At 52.0% G+C, this 12610-nt stretch overlaps 1 non-coding gene across 1 annotated transcript; it reads left to right on the top strand.

Annotated features, from left to right (window-relative positions):
• The first annotated feature begins 12063 nt into the window (after positions 1–12063).
• On the top strand, positions 12064–12152 carry MIR9861 (microRNA mir-9861). Its single transcript, NR_128557.1, has one exon. It is a non-coding gene; the product is annotated as a microRNA mir-9861 (primary transcript).
• Positions 12153–12610: the final 458 nt, after the last annotated feature.

The following is a 12610-nucleotide window of genomic DNA, read 5'->3' as shown; positions in this document are numbered from 1 at the left end:
GCTGCTCTTTCCCCAGACCCCAAACTCCAATATAATTATGAGAAAAACAACAGACAAACCCAGGTATTTGGAGTTCCCACAGTGGCTCCTCAGTAACGAACCCGACTAGTATCCATAAGGATGCGGGTTTGGTCCCTGGCCTCGCTCACTGGGTTGAGGATCTCGAGTTTCCATGAGCTGTGGTGCAGGCCTCAGGTGCAGCTCAGATCTGGCGTTGCTGTGGTGGTGAGGTAGGCTGGAAGCTAACAGCTCCCATTCGACCCCTAGCCTGAGAACTTCCATATGCCAAAGGTGCAGCCCTAAAAAGACCCCCCCCCCAAAAAAAAACAAGTATTCTATAGGATACCTGACAAGTACTCCTCAACACCCTCAGGGGCATGAAAATGAGCCTAAGATATTATCGCCAATTAGAGAATATGGGGGAGATGTGGCAATTAAATTCAACGTGATATTTTGGGTTAGATGCTGGAATAGAAAGAGGATTTTGATGGAAAAACCGGTGAAACCAAAATGCAGTCTGGAATTTAGTTAATAATAATATGCCAATGTCAGTTTCTTAGTTTTGGCAAATATACTGTGATAAGGAAAGATACTGACGATGGGGGAAACTGAGCATGAGGTGTATAAGGATCTCTCTGTATCATCTTTGCAACTTTTTGGGTAAAAAATGCAAAATTATGCCATGGAGTTTCTGTTGTGACTTATCTGGTTAAGAACCCAACGGAGTGTTCTTAAAGATGCAAGTTCGATCCCTGGCCTCGCTCAGTGGGTTAAGGATCTGGCATTGCTGTGCTGTGGTGTAGGCTGGCAGCTACAACTCCGATTCAACCCCTACCCTGGGAACCCCCATATGCTGCAGGTATGGCTGTAAAAAGAAAAAAAAAGTTATTCCAGAATTTAAAGTTTGTTTTTAGAACATCCAACATCTAATAAAAATTTCTAGGCAACAAAAGAAGGAGAAAAATATGACCCATAAACAGGAGGAAAAAAATCAATGAACAGAGATAGATCCAGGAATGTTCCAGATGGTGCAATTGGCAGACAAAGAGAACAATGATTATTAATACACTCTTCATGTTTAAGAAGGTAGTGGAGAGCATGTACACAAGGAGAGAAATAAAAAGTATGAGAAGTACTCAAATTCAACTTCTAGAGGTTAAAAATGCAATATCGGAAGTGAAAAATACACTAGATGGGATTAATGACAGTTCAGACACTGCTGAAGGAGATATCAGTGACTTAAAGTCACACAAATAGAAACTATCTAAAATGACATATAGGGAGTTCCCGTTGTGGCACAGTGGAAATGGACCCAGCTAGTATCCATGATGATTCGATTCCTTTCCTGGCCACAATCAGTGGGTTCAGGATCCAGCATGAGCTGTGGTGTGGGTCGCTGACGTGGCTTGGGTCCTGCATTGCTGTGGCTGGGGTGTAGGCCAGCAGTTGTAGCTCTGATTCGACCCCTAGCCCGGGAACTTCAATATGCTGCAGGTGCAGGCCCCCCCCCCAAAAAAAAGACCTATAGAGAGGGAAAATATGGACCAACAGGGGAAACCTAACATCAAGAGGTCTAACATACGTACAATTGGGTTCTAGAAGGTGATGTGGGGATAGAAAGAAGTTTGAAGAAATAATGGCTGTATTTTCCCCAAATTTGATGAAAACTATAAACCCATAAATCCAAGAAGCTTCATGAGTCCCAGACAGGAAAAACCTGAAGAAAACCACGCCTAGGAACATCACAGGTCACCTCACTGAGATCCAGTAATGAAAGAAAAGCACTTGGCACACATATTATTCTGCAAATATTTGTCATTTTTGAAATGAATGAAACAGACAAACACATAAAATGTCAAATAAAACTATGGAGAATAATAAGCCAGGTTGAGAGGAAAGGAAGTGCCAGACCCAAAGGCAGGAAGTATGCTGGCTGTCATAGCTTGGTTCAAATGATGTGACACCCAAATGTGGTGAGGGAATGAGCTGCATGGATACCTGGGGAAGGAGATCCCAGGGAGAAGAACAGCTCTGTGGGGGGAGAATAGAAGTGGGGGAGACTGTTTCGGAGGCCATTGCAATAATCCAAAGAGAAGCGATGGTGATTCAGACCGGGAAGCATCCATGGGGATGGTGAGAAGTGGCCAAAGTGTGCGTATGTTTTGCAATTAGAGACACTAGGATTTTTTTTTTCTTTTTTTTTTTTCTTGTCTTTTTAGGGCCACAGCCACAGCATATGGAAGTTCCCAGACTAGAGGTCAAATCAGAGCTGTAGCCACAGGCCTACGCCACAGTCACAGCAGCGCTGGATCCAGCTACATCTGTGACCTACACCACAGCTCAGGGCAACAGCGGATCCTTAACCCACTGAGTGAGGCCAGGGATTGAACCCACGTCCTCATGATTACTAGTTGGGTATGTTACCTCTGAGCCACAATGGGAACTCCTAGAGACACTAGGATTTGCCAAAGGGTTGGATATGGGGTAGAGAGAGGGAAGTAGAGGAAGCCTGGCCTGGGCGGTTAGAATTGTGTTGCCATTTATAAGAAGGGAAGACTTGGTGATGAGCACGGGTTGGGGGGTGGGGGGTGAGGACAGGGATGACAAATACACAGCCATCTCCTCCTGTCATGATGGCAGACATCACAATTGGATCTTCCCACTCTTTCTCATTGATTTTAGAGGCAGCCTTAAAACTCTGCTGGCACAGGAGTTCCCATCGTGGCACAGTGGTTGACGAATCCGACTAGGAACCATGAGGTTGTGGGTTCGTTCCCTGCGCTTGCTCAGTGGGTTAACGATTCGGCGTTGCCGTGAGCTGTGGTGTAGGTTACAGACGCGGCTCGGATCCCGCGTTGCTGTGGCTCTGGTGTAGGCTGGTGGCTACAGCTCTGATTGGACCCCTAGCCTGGGAACCTCCATATGCCGTGGGAGTGGCCCAAGAAATAGCAAAAAGACACACAAAAACAAAAACAAAAACAAAAACAAAACAAAACAAAACAAAAAAACTCTGCTGGCACAGTGCATATAGTAAGAAAGACCTCAATAGTTCACTTAGATGGTGTCACATGTAGCCATCGAGAGTCTGAGCTTGGGGTCCTGATTCCCCAAGTTCAAATCCTGGCTCCACCACTAAATAGCTGATGTTTTGGGGCAAGTTATTTGTTACTCTGAAGCCTCAGCTTCCTAATTTGTTAAATGTTCCTGAATTTCCTAGGTCCTTAGCATATGAAGTGGGTAATCCTTTGCCCTTATTCAATTTTTCTTTAAATTTCACTGGAGTATAGTTGATTTACAACATTGTGTTGGTTTCAGGGGGACAGCAAAGTGATTCAGCCACACATGCACACATAGCCACTCTTTTTCAGGTTCTTTTCCCATCCAGATTATTACAGAATATTGAGCAGAGTTCCCTGTGCTGTACAGTAGGTCCTTGTTGGTTATCTATTCTCTGTTTAGGGTTGGGTACATGTCAGTCCCAAACTCCCAGTTTATTCCTCCCCTCCAGTTTCCCCCTTGGCACCCATAAGTTTGACTCCGTATCTCCTCCAATTTTTGAGAAGGTTAGATGAGAGAAAGTATTAAAAAGCCCTACACGCAGTGCCTGGAATAGAATAAGGGCCCCTTAATGGTTACTCTGGTATGTTGCCTGAGGAGGGGCTCTGGGAGGGGATGGGAGAACCCAGGAGCAGAAGCTCAGGTTTGATCTCTGCCCTGTAGGTCCTCAAGCAGAGTTCTGGAGAACCCCGCTTGGGCCCAGGTGAAAACTCCCATTTTTGGACAGAGTGGGCTGTTGTTGAAATATAAGAAGTCTCTGTTGAAAAATGTCCCTGCTGTGAGCACCGCCGCGTGGATTAGCTGGCATTCCTTCTCCTCCATTGAGTGGAGTCGCAAACTAATAAATATTTCAGAATTGGCTGTATTCAATCCAGTCCTTGTCCCGTTTGACGTCTGTTCTCTTCGCTTTCAGGAGACAGGTGCAGAAGGATGAAAAGGAATTTAATTACTAAACATCCCCAACTCCCGATATGCAAACACATGCCATCCTGTCTACACACCTACTACACATGGTCACGCAGACCCCATGGGCTCGCACAGCCCTGGGCACACGTGTCCCCACGGGACCCTCGGCACACCCGCGCCAGGGGATCTGCCAGTGTGGTGCTGGGTTCGCACATCACGCCTGCGCACAAGCCCGCAGAAGCCACGTATGAGCACACGGGCAAAGAGTCTGTGTGGAAAGCGTGTGCCAGACACAGATGCAGTAGCTGTGGGTGTCAACAGGAGCGGGTTTACAGCCAACGTGCATGGATGTTCATATACATACACATGTGTAACATGTGCTCACATCTGTGTGCGCGCAGCCAGGGATGAAGCCATGACGTGTTTCTGAGAAAAGGCGAATTCGAAGGCCCTATCCCTGTCAGGCCGTAGTGTTCCCTGCAGGGGGGCGTGAGGGTTTAGGCGAGAAGACAAATGGAAAGGGGGCACGTAGGCCTTTCACACTGAAAGCACGGGCCATTGAGCACATGCACACAATACACAAACTCACAGTTGGGCACAGGGACCCATGCATGTTCCATGCCCAGGACACCGTCTTCTCCCTTGTTCAGAAACTGTGTCATGCACAGCCACAGTAGTGAGTGTGCACATGACTGGGCACACTCTTGCACGCACACACACTCTCCCCCTCTCTCAGCCCTCTGCTGGGGATGTCAGTTCTCTTCCCATCTCTGAGAACACGCTGAGCACCTCGCTGTCTGCACGGTGGGCTGCTGGGCGGCTCCGAGGCCTGGGGATACAGGAATGTTTCTGAACATGCTTGACCAGGCGTCTGGTTCTGAGGTAGCAGTCCGGCCTCCAGATTCCATCTTCCCAGGGAGGGCTGGGAGCAGGAGAGGGAGGGTGGAGGGGGGCAGATCCCGAGGTGGAATTCTGACCAGCAACCCTCAGTTTCCTTGACATCCACCCTCAGTGTTGGCCCCCTGGCCCAGGGGACCAGACTCCCTCTCAGAGGCCTGGGGGACCCCACCCCTAGACCCCTCCTGAAGATTTGAGAAGCCCAGGTAGCTAGCACCTGCTTTGCTTCTTCACTGATAGAATAGCCCGTGAGCACCTTCATGGCGTCAGGCAACACCTGAGGAAGTTATTGGCTCTGTGCTCTGAGCAGTCCCTAAGGGGCAGGTTTTCAGGGAGCACCCAGGCCCACCCAGGCCAGGCCCCCAGGGTTAGTCAGCCTCAGCCCTTGATCAAGCACAGTTCAACCTTGATTTCGTTCCAGGCGAGGTCATTGTAAGCAGAGAGGGTTGAGAGGGATGGGGGGGCTTTCAAATAACCAATCAGTAAGCCCTATGGAAATGTATGCAAATGAAAGATGCAAATTAGCACTGAGTCTTTTTGCATCTGCCACCAGCTCCACCTGCCCTAGGTGAGCACTTCCTTCCCTTTGGCAAGAAGGATGGGGGCTCCAGTTGCAGCAGGAAACAGGCCTCTGGCTGGAGGTCTGAGGTCCCTGCCTGCTGGCCCGGGGGCCATCCTCCTTCCTCCTCCCTCTGGGGCCCAGCTACACCCCTTGCTTGGGAGTGGTAGGTTCCCCCTTCTCCTGCCCAAGCCTCAGGTGGCATTGTCCACACGCAGTCACACCCTCTCACACTTGTTTTTAGCTCAACACAAACATAGCCGTGCACAAATACACACTAATGTATGTACATCTATACACACCTACACACTCATTAAGGCAATCATTTGTGCTACTGATTCGCATATGTGCTCAGATTCATTGTACACATCTTTGTAATTTCTCACTTGTGTAAAAGTGCATCGTCATATATACGCATACGCATTCAACTCTCTCTCTCTTTTTCTCTTTTTTCTGTTGCTACTCCCGCAGCATATGGAGGTTCCCAGGCTAAGGGTCAAATTGGAGCTGTAGCCACTGGCCTACGCTGCAGCCACAGCAATGAGGGATCCAGACTGTGTCTGCGACCTCCACCACAGCTCACAGCAATGCTGGATCCTTAACGCACTGAGCAAGGCCAGGGATCGAACCTGCATCCTCATGGATGCTAGTCGGGTTAGTTACCTCTGAGCCACGACAGGAGCTCCCACATTATTATTATTATTATTTTTTTTTTTGTCTTTTTGCTATTTCTTTGGGCCGCTCCCGCGGCATATGGAGGTTCCCAGGCTAGGGGTCCAATCAGAGCTGTAGCCACCGGCCTACGCCAGAGCCACAGCAACGCGGGATCCGAGCCGCGTCTGCAACCTACACCACAGCTCACGGCAACACCGGATTGTTAACCCACTGAGCAAGGGCAGGGATCGAACCCGCAACCTCATGGTTCCTAGTCGGATTCGTCAACCACTGCGCCACTATGGGAACTCCTGTATTTGTACATTGTTAAGCTCTTATACCATAGCACACTTGGTCACACATAAGAGTATTACATGTATAAGTGTAATACTCTAGGCCCACATATATGCCTGCACATACTTATCCTTGACCTTGGGAGAGTCTGTGGACCTGGGTCCCATCCAGGCCAAGAGTCCAGGATCCTGGGAGAAGCAGGTGGGTGGGGCTGTGGGGCTGGCCAAGTGCCCCACTGGAGGGCCCACTTCCTGAAGGCAAGATGGGGCCCAGCTTGGCCCCCTACAGGTTTCCCTGAATGGATGCCCCCAAGCGCCCCAGGACAGGCAGGAGGCAGGCACTCCCAGGCTAATGCCTCCTTCAGGAAGCGGTAATTGAGGGGTTGAGAATTAGATAATCAGCACCGCCAGGAGGTGGGTGCCCGTGTGTCGCCTTTGTTCCCAGAATGAGCAAGCGGGGGATGGGAGGGAAAGAACCCGGCCCGCTCGGGGTGGCTGGAAGGGGGAGTGGGGTGCCCTCAGCCCTCATCTGCTGCTGGGAGGAGCTGCTGCTAGGAGTAAGGATGCACGGTTGCCTGAGCCCCCAGCGGGGGTGTCCTTGGGGAGCCAGCTGGGCCTTGGGGGGGCCTGGGAGCCCCTCCCCTGACTTCTCCTGGGGCTTCCCCGCCACCATTGCGCACCAGAGAGAGCCCAGGAGCCAGAGGGACCTCTGGCTAGCCTGACTGGTCCGCTTATTAGCCGTGTAGCCTTGCTGAGTCCTAAAACTCTTCTGCCTCAGTGGCTTCCCCACGACCCCTCCTGAAGGTGCTCCTTCCTGGCTCATGGAGCACTCAGGACAGTGCCCGCCACCAGCTCTGACCCTGCATCCAGGCTGCAGGGAGGGCCTGGCATGCAGTCTCACTGAAGCCCTTCCAACCCCATGAGCCAGATCCCATTTTATCGAGGAGGAAACTGAGGCACGGGGAGGCCGTATGGTGTCAGGGGTCACACGACAGTGAGGGGCAGGGCCGAGGCTTGAGCCCAGGTCTCTGGGACTCCAGGGCTCCACCTCCAGCAGGCTGTCCCCCCAGTCGGCCTGCAGTTCCCCTCCTGGTCCAGGGATGAGTCCCACAGGCTTCTTGACACCTGTCCAAGGAGACCTGGCTGCCAAGAGTCACCCAAGGAAGCAAGGCAGTCATCGTGGAGGTCAGGCAGGAGCAGGGCCCCCTTTCCAGCCTCTCCTTGATTCCCATCTGCATCCCCCTCAGTGCACAGCTGCGAGCATCCTACATGCTGCGAGCATCCTACATGCTGCGAGTGCTTCCTCGGCCCCAGGGCCCTCTTGTGAGTGCCAATGGTCCCTATGGGAGAGTCTTGCCCCTTCGTTGCTCGGGCCTCTCTTTCCTGGCCTTGGATGGAGGATAGGGCTTCCACCTCTGCAGTGATTGGTATCCATTACGGCCCCAGCCCCTTGTACAGATGTAATCACTGAGGTCAGGGGTGGGCCGAGGCTCTTCCGTAGGCCTTCTCTGGGCCTAGGATTCCTCTTCTGTCACATGAGGGCTTTGCACTAGCCCCCTTTCCCTTCTCAGCATCTCCTGTCTTTACCGCCACGGGCCCTGGGTGCCTCAAAGACAAGTTCAGAGTGAGGAGGAAGGTCTCCCAAAAGACAGGGGCGTTAAACTCACCCCCAGACCCTGCAAAGATGGGCGGGGCACGCACTGGCTGTGGGACATTTGCTGCTTCCCTGACTTCTCCGTCCTATTCGCCGCCTGTCTGGTATCAACCTGATGGAAGGCCTGTAGCTCAAACGGTATCCTGGCAGCGCCACATCTCACCTCGGACCCGGAGCACGGGGCCCGAATTATTCCCCTCCCTTCTCAAGCCTCAGCGTTCTCATGTGCAAAATGCGGACAATGACACTGGCTTTCAGAAGCTCAGAGGCTACAAGGTGGACAAATTGGCACCGAAGCTATACACATATATACATACTTTTTATGTTTTTTTGGTTGCACTCACAGCATATGAAAGTTCCCGGGGATTTTTCTTTTTTTCTTTTTAGGGCCGCACCTGCGGCATATGGAGGTTCCTCGGCGAGGGGTCGAATTAGAGATACAGCTGCCAGCCTACACCACAGCCACAGCAACGCCAGATCCGAGCTGTGTCTATAACCTACATCACAGCTCACGGCAGTGCTGGATTGCTGACCCACTGAGCGAGGCCAGGGATCAAACCAGCATCCTCGTGGTTCCTCGTCGTATTCGTTTCTGCTGTACCACGATGGGAACTTCCCAGGCCAGGAGTTGAACCCTCACCACAGCACTGACCGCTGCTGCTGCAGTGGACACCAGGTCCTTAGCCCACTGTACCACAAGGGAACTTTGGGTTTTTTTGCTTTTTTTTTTTTTAATATCCCTTTCTATTGTGGTTTATTCTAAGAGTGTGGATATAATCCAGTGTGCTGTACAGTAGGATCTTTTGTCTATCCATTCTACATTTAATAATTTTCATCTACCAACCCCAAACTCTCAATCCAACTGTTCCCGCCCCGCTCTTGCTTGGCAGCTGCAAGTCTGCTGTCTGTGAGTCTGTTTCTTTTTTTTTTTTTTTTTTTTAATTTGTAGTGTGGAGTTCCTGTTGTGGCGCAGCGGAAACTGAACCCAACTAGGAACCATGAGGTTGTGGGTTTGATCCCTGGCCTTGCTCGGTGGGTTAAGGATCCGGTGTTGCCCTGAGCTGTGGTGTAGGTCAAAGACGCGGCTCAGATCCTGCATTGCTGTGGCTGTGGTGTAGGCTGGCAGCTGTAGCTCCAATTCAACCCCCAGCCTGGGAACCTCCATATGCCGCGGGTGTAGCCCTAAAAAAGACAAAAGACAAAAAAAAAAAAAGGTATTACTTTTACTGAAACATAGTAAAGGCAAACACAAGATTTTTTTCATTGAGAACTAAAAGCTATGTTTCTAGATTTTTCCATGTTGAACTGTCAGTAAATATCTACTTATATGGCAGAAGACAGGCTATCCCTTCCATAATTGACTTCCTTTTTGGGGGGAGGGGTTATTTTAATGACTTTTATTTTTTCCATTATAGCTGGTTCACAGCGCTCTGTCAGTTTGCTACTGTACAGCAAAGTGACCCGGTCACACACACATACACACATCCTTTTTCTCCCATTATCCTCCCTCACGCTCCATCACAAGTGACTAGACAGAGTTCCCAGTGCCTCACAGCAGGATCTCCGTGCAGCTCCATTCCAAAGGCGATAGTTTGCATCTATGAACCCCGGATTCCCCGTCCCTCCCCCTCCCTCCCCCTCCCCCTTGGCAACCACAAGTCTGTTCTGCGCGTCTGTTGTGCAGGGCAGGTACTCATCCTCCACTTGCTGTTCCCTCTGCCTAGCATGCTTTTCCCCCACATCAGCCTGGCTGGCCCCACTCCTCCTTTGGGGATTGCCCTCTCATCTCAAGGTATAACCCTCTCACCACACCTCCTCTTTTTCCCTCCTTATCCCACAAAGAATTGAATTCTTTAAAACAAATTCTATTGGAGTATAGTGGACTTGCAATGTTGTATTAGTTTCAGGTGTACAGCGCTGTGAGTTATACATATAAATAAATCCACTCTTGGAATTCCCCTTGTGGCTCAACAGTAATGAGCCGGACTAGTATCCATGAGGATGTGGGTTCAATCCCTAGCCTCCTGCAGTGAGTTAAGGATCTCATGTTGCTGTGGCTGTGGTGTAGGCCGGCAGCTGTAGCTCTGATTCGACCCCTAGCCTGGGGAAGTTCCATATGCTCCAAGTGTAGCCTCAGGCATTGGTTGTCCAGTGGTAGAATTCTCACCTGCCAAGTGTAGCCCTAAAGAGCAAAAAAAATATGTGTATATTTCTTCCCATGTAAGTTATTACTGTATTTAATTATTTTACCTTGATCGTTATCTGTCTCTTACACTAAGATGGGAGCTTTGAGGTGCAGGGATTCGCATCTGCTTTGTTCACGCCTGCTTTTCTGGTGTCCAGAGCAGTGCTCAGCACATAGCAAGCACTGTGTATAGTTAGTGAGTGGACACCCATTTTATAGATGAGGCAACTGAGGCCCGGAGAGGTTCTGAGCTGCTCCAGTGGGTGGTAGAGCCAGAGTACAGCCTTCTCAGTGGTCCCCAGACCTATGAGAAGCTCACAGGCTCACTGCCAGCCTAGGCCTGTCTCCCCTCCACTCTGCTCTAGGTGGCAGTGGTGGTGGGCTGACAGTCCCCATCGCCCCCTACCCTGTCCCTCCCACCCTCCTTCGGGGACCAGAGGCAGGGAGGAGCCTGATCCCTCCCCTCCCCCTCCAGGGCTGCCTGCACCCACCCCCCTCTCCACCCTAGGCTGGAAATCTGACACCCGAGGCCCATCTGCTGCCCTCCTGTCCTCCCGCCCCTGGAGGCCGCTGGGCCGGCGGCTGTGGAGCAGTGATTGTTCCGGGCTGAATGGGCAGGCCTGGTGCCCAAGCCAGGTGCACCATTGTGAAGGCCCTGACACCTGCCTGGCGGGGCGCAGGCCCTGCCCGCACGGACCCTCGCCTGGCGAAGAGGAGCCGCCCACCCGCCTCCCAGGATGGGGCTGGGGGCCAGGCTCCTACCGGCTCCCCCCAGGGTAGAGCAACCCCAACAGCACCCTGAGTCTCCACCCTGTTCCCAGCCCCCCCCCCCCCACCTTTCCAGTCCTCTTTGCCTCTTGGCTCCAGTGAAGGCACATTCTAGGGGGTCAAATATGCCACTGCTCACTGTCTGTAATGGGCAAGAGACTCAAGTCCTCTGAGCCTCAGTTTCTCTCATCTGTAGAATGGGGGTAATCAGAGGCCACCGCATAGGAGCGTTAGGAAGATCACAGGCTGCCGTCCATGGGCCATGCTTAACACACTGTGGGGGACAGAGAAGAGCAGTTATTATTACTAAGAGCTAGCAGTGTGCAGATGGGAACCCGGGGGAGCTGGTCCCAGTCCCCAGCAGGCCCAGCCCAGGGAGCCCCCAGCCCGCCCCCCCTGCCTGCCTCCCCTTGCCCGGCCTCCCGCCCGCCCTATGAAAATTTAATGCTGGGTAATGACAGTCTGGGCTAATGAAAGAGGCTTCTCTTCTGGCAAAAAGAGAAAAACAAACAAAAATCAACAACCTGCAAGGGGGCATTAACTTTTCATGAGATGCTCTCCCCACTGACACCCCCCCACCCTGGCTCACCCGGGCAGCGCCAAGCCCCCTCCTTCCTCCCTTCCCTCTCAGCGCTGGGCCGGGCAGCCTGGGGTGGGGGTGGGGGATGCTCTGGCGGCCTGGCTCTTTGGGGGGGCAGCTTCCCTGGGGGCTCCTCCACAAGGCATCTGCCAGCCCTGGGGTGGGAGGGGAGCCCCCGAGGGCTTTGGGGAGCCCATGGGGGGGCTCTGGGATGGGGGTCCAGCCCACAGGATCTTCTCTGGGCCATGGGCAGGGGGTGAGGGGAACGGAACCCAGAATGGGTGGGAAAGACCAGGAAGGGCTCAGCCCCGGCCCCACCATCCCACCCCAAGCCCATCTGCCTGCTGCCTCCCGTGCAGCCAGAGGCTTCCCTAGCTCAGCCGTCTCTGCTGCCGGCGGGCTGGAAGCGGTTAGAAGAAAGGGCAGGCAGCATCCTCGCTCTTTCCCTCTCTTTGTGGCATCCTGGAGAGCCATTGGCTGCCGCCTGTGATATCCTGAGAGATGCGACAATTAATTTTCTTTTAATCAAGGTCGGATGAAGTAAATTGGTGCGGTTCTGCAGCCCTTCATTTTCCGTCTTTGCAGTGATGCAAAACAAATATGATCAAATTATGCTCCTTCTCACCTTATTGAATTAGGAAGCATGACTGATCAGAGGGAGTGGGAATGTTCCCTACATGTAGCCCCCACCTGGTCCCCGCCCCCCAGCCTTGATCTCCCTGCTTTCAGGAAGATTCAGAGCGTTTTCACCTCCCCAGGGACCTCGGGGTGTCAGAAGACAGAACCCAGTGTGGTCTGTGGTCAGCGAGTGAGTGATTGAATGAGTGAGTAAATGAAGAATAAATGAGTGAGTGACAGATGCCACTGGTCCTTAGAGCCAGGTCGAGCTAAGAGAAGGACTCACTTTGGTGAAGACCAGAGGCACCCCTTCTCGGCTGCTTTCTAGAATATTCTCTCTAGAATATCACCTCGTTTGCATCTTCTTAGGGTTATCCTCATGTGAACTTATCTTGTCCACGCATCCATCAGCCCATACACTGTCTCTCCCAGTCTAGTA

This window comes from Sus scrofa, chromosome 6 (genome assembly GCF_054392235.1).
Source record: "Sus scrofa isolate SSC_HxYL_T2T_F1_AM1 chromosome 6, Sscrofa_HxYL_maternal_Yorkshire_Landrace_v2.0, whole genome shotgun sequence".
NCBI classification, from domain to species: Eukaryota; Metazoa; Chordata; class Mammalia; order Artiodactyla; family Suidae; genus Sus; species Sus scrofa.
This window is presented reverse-complemented; position numbering and strand designations above follow the sequence as displayed.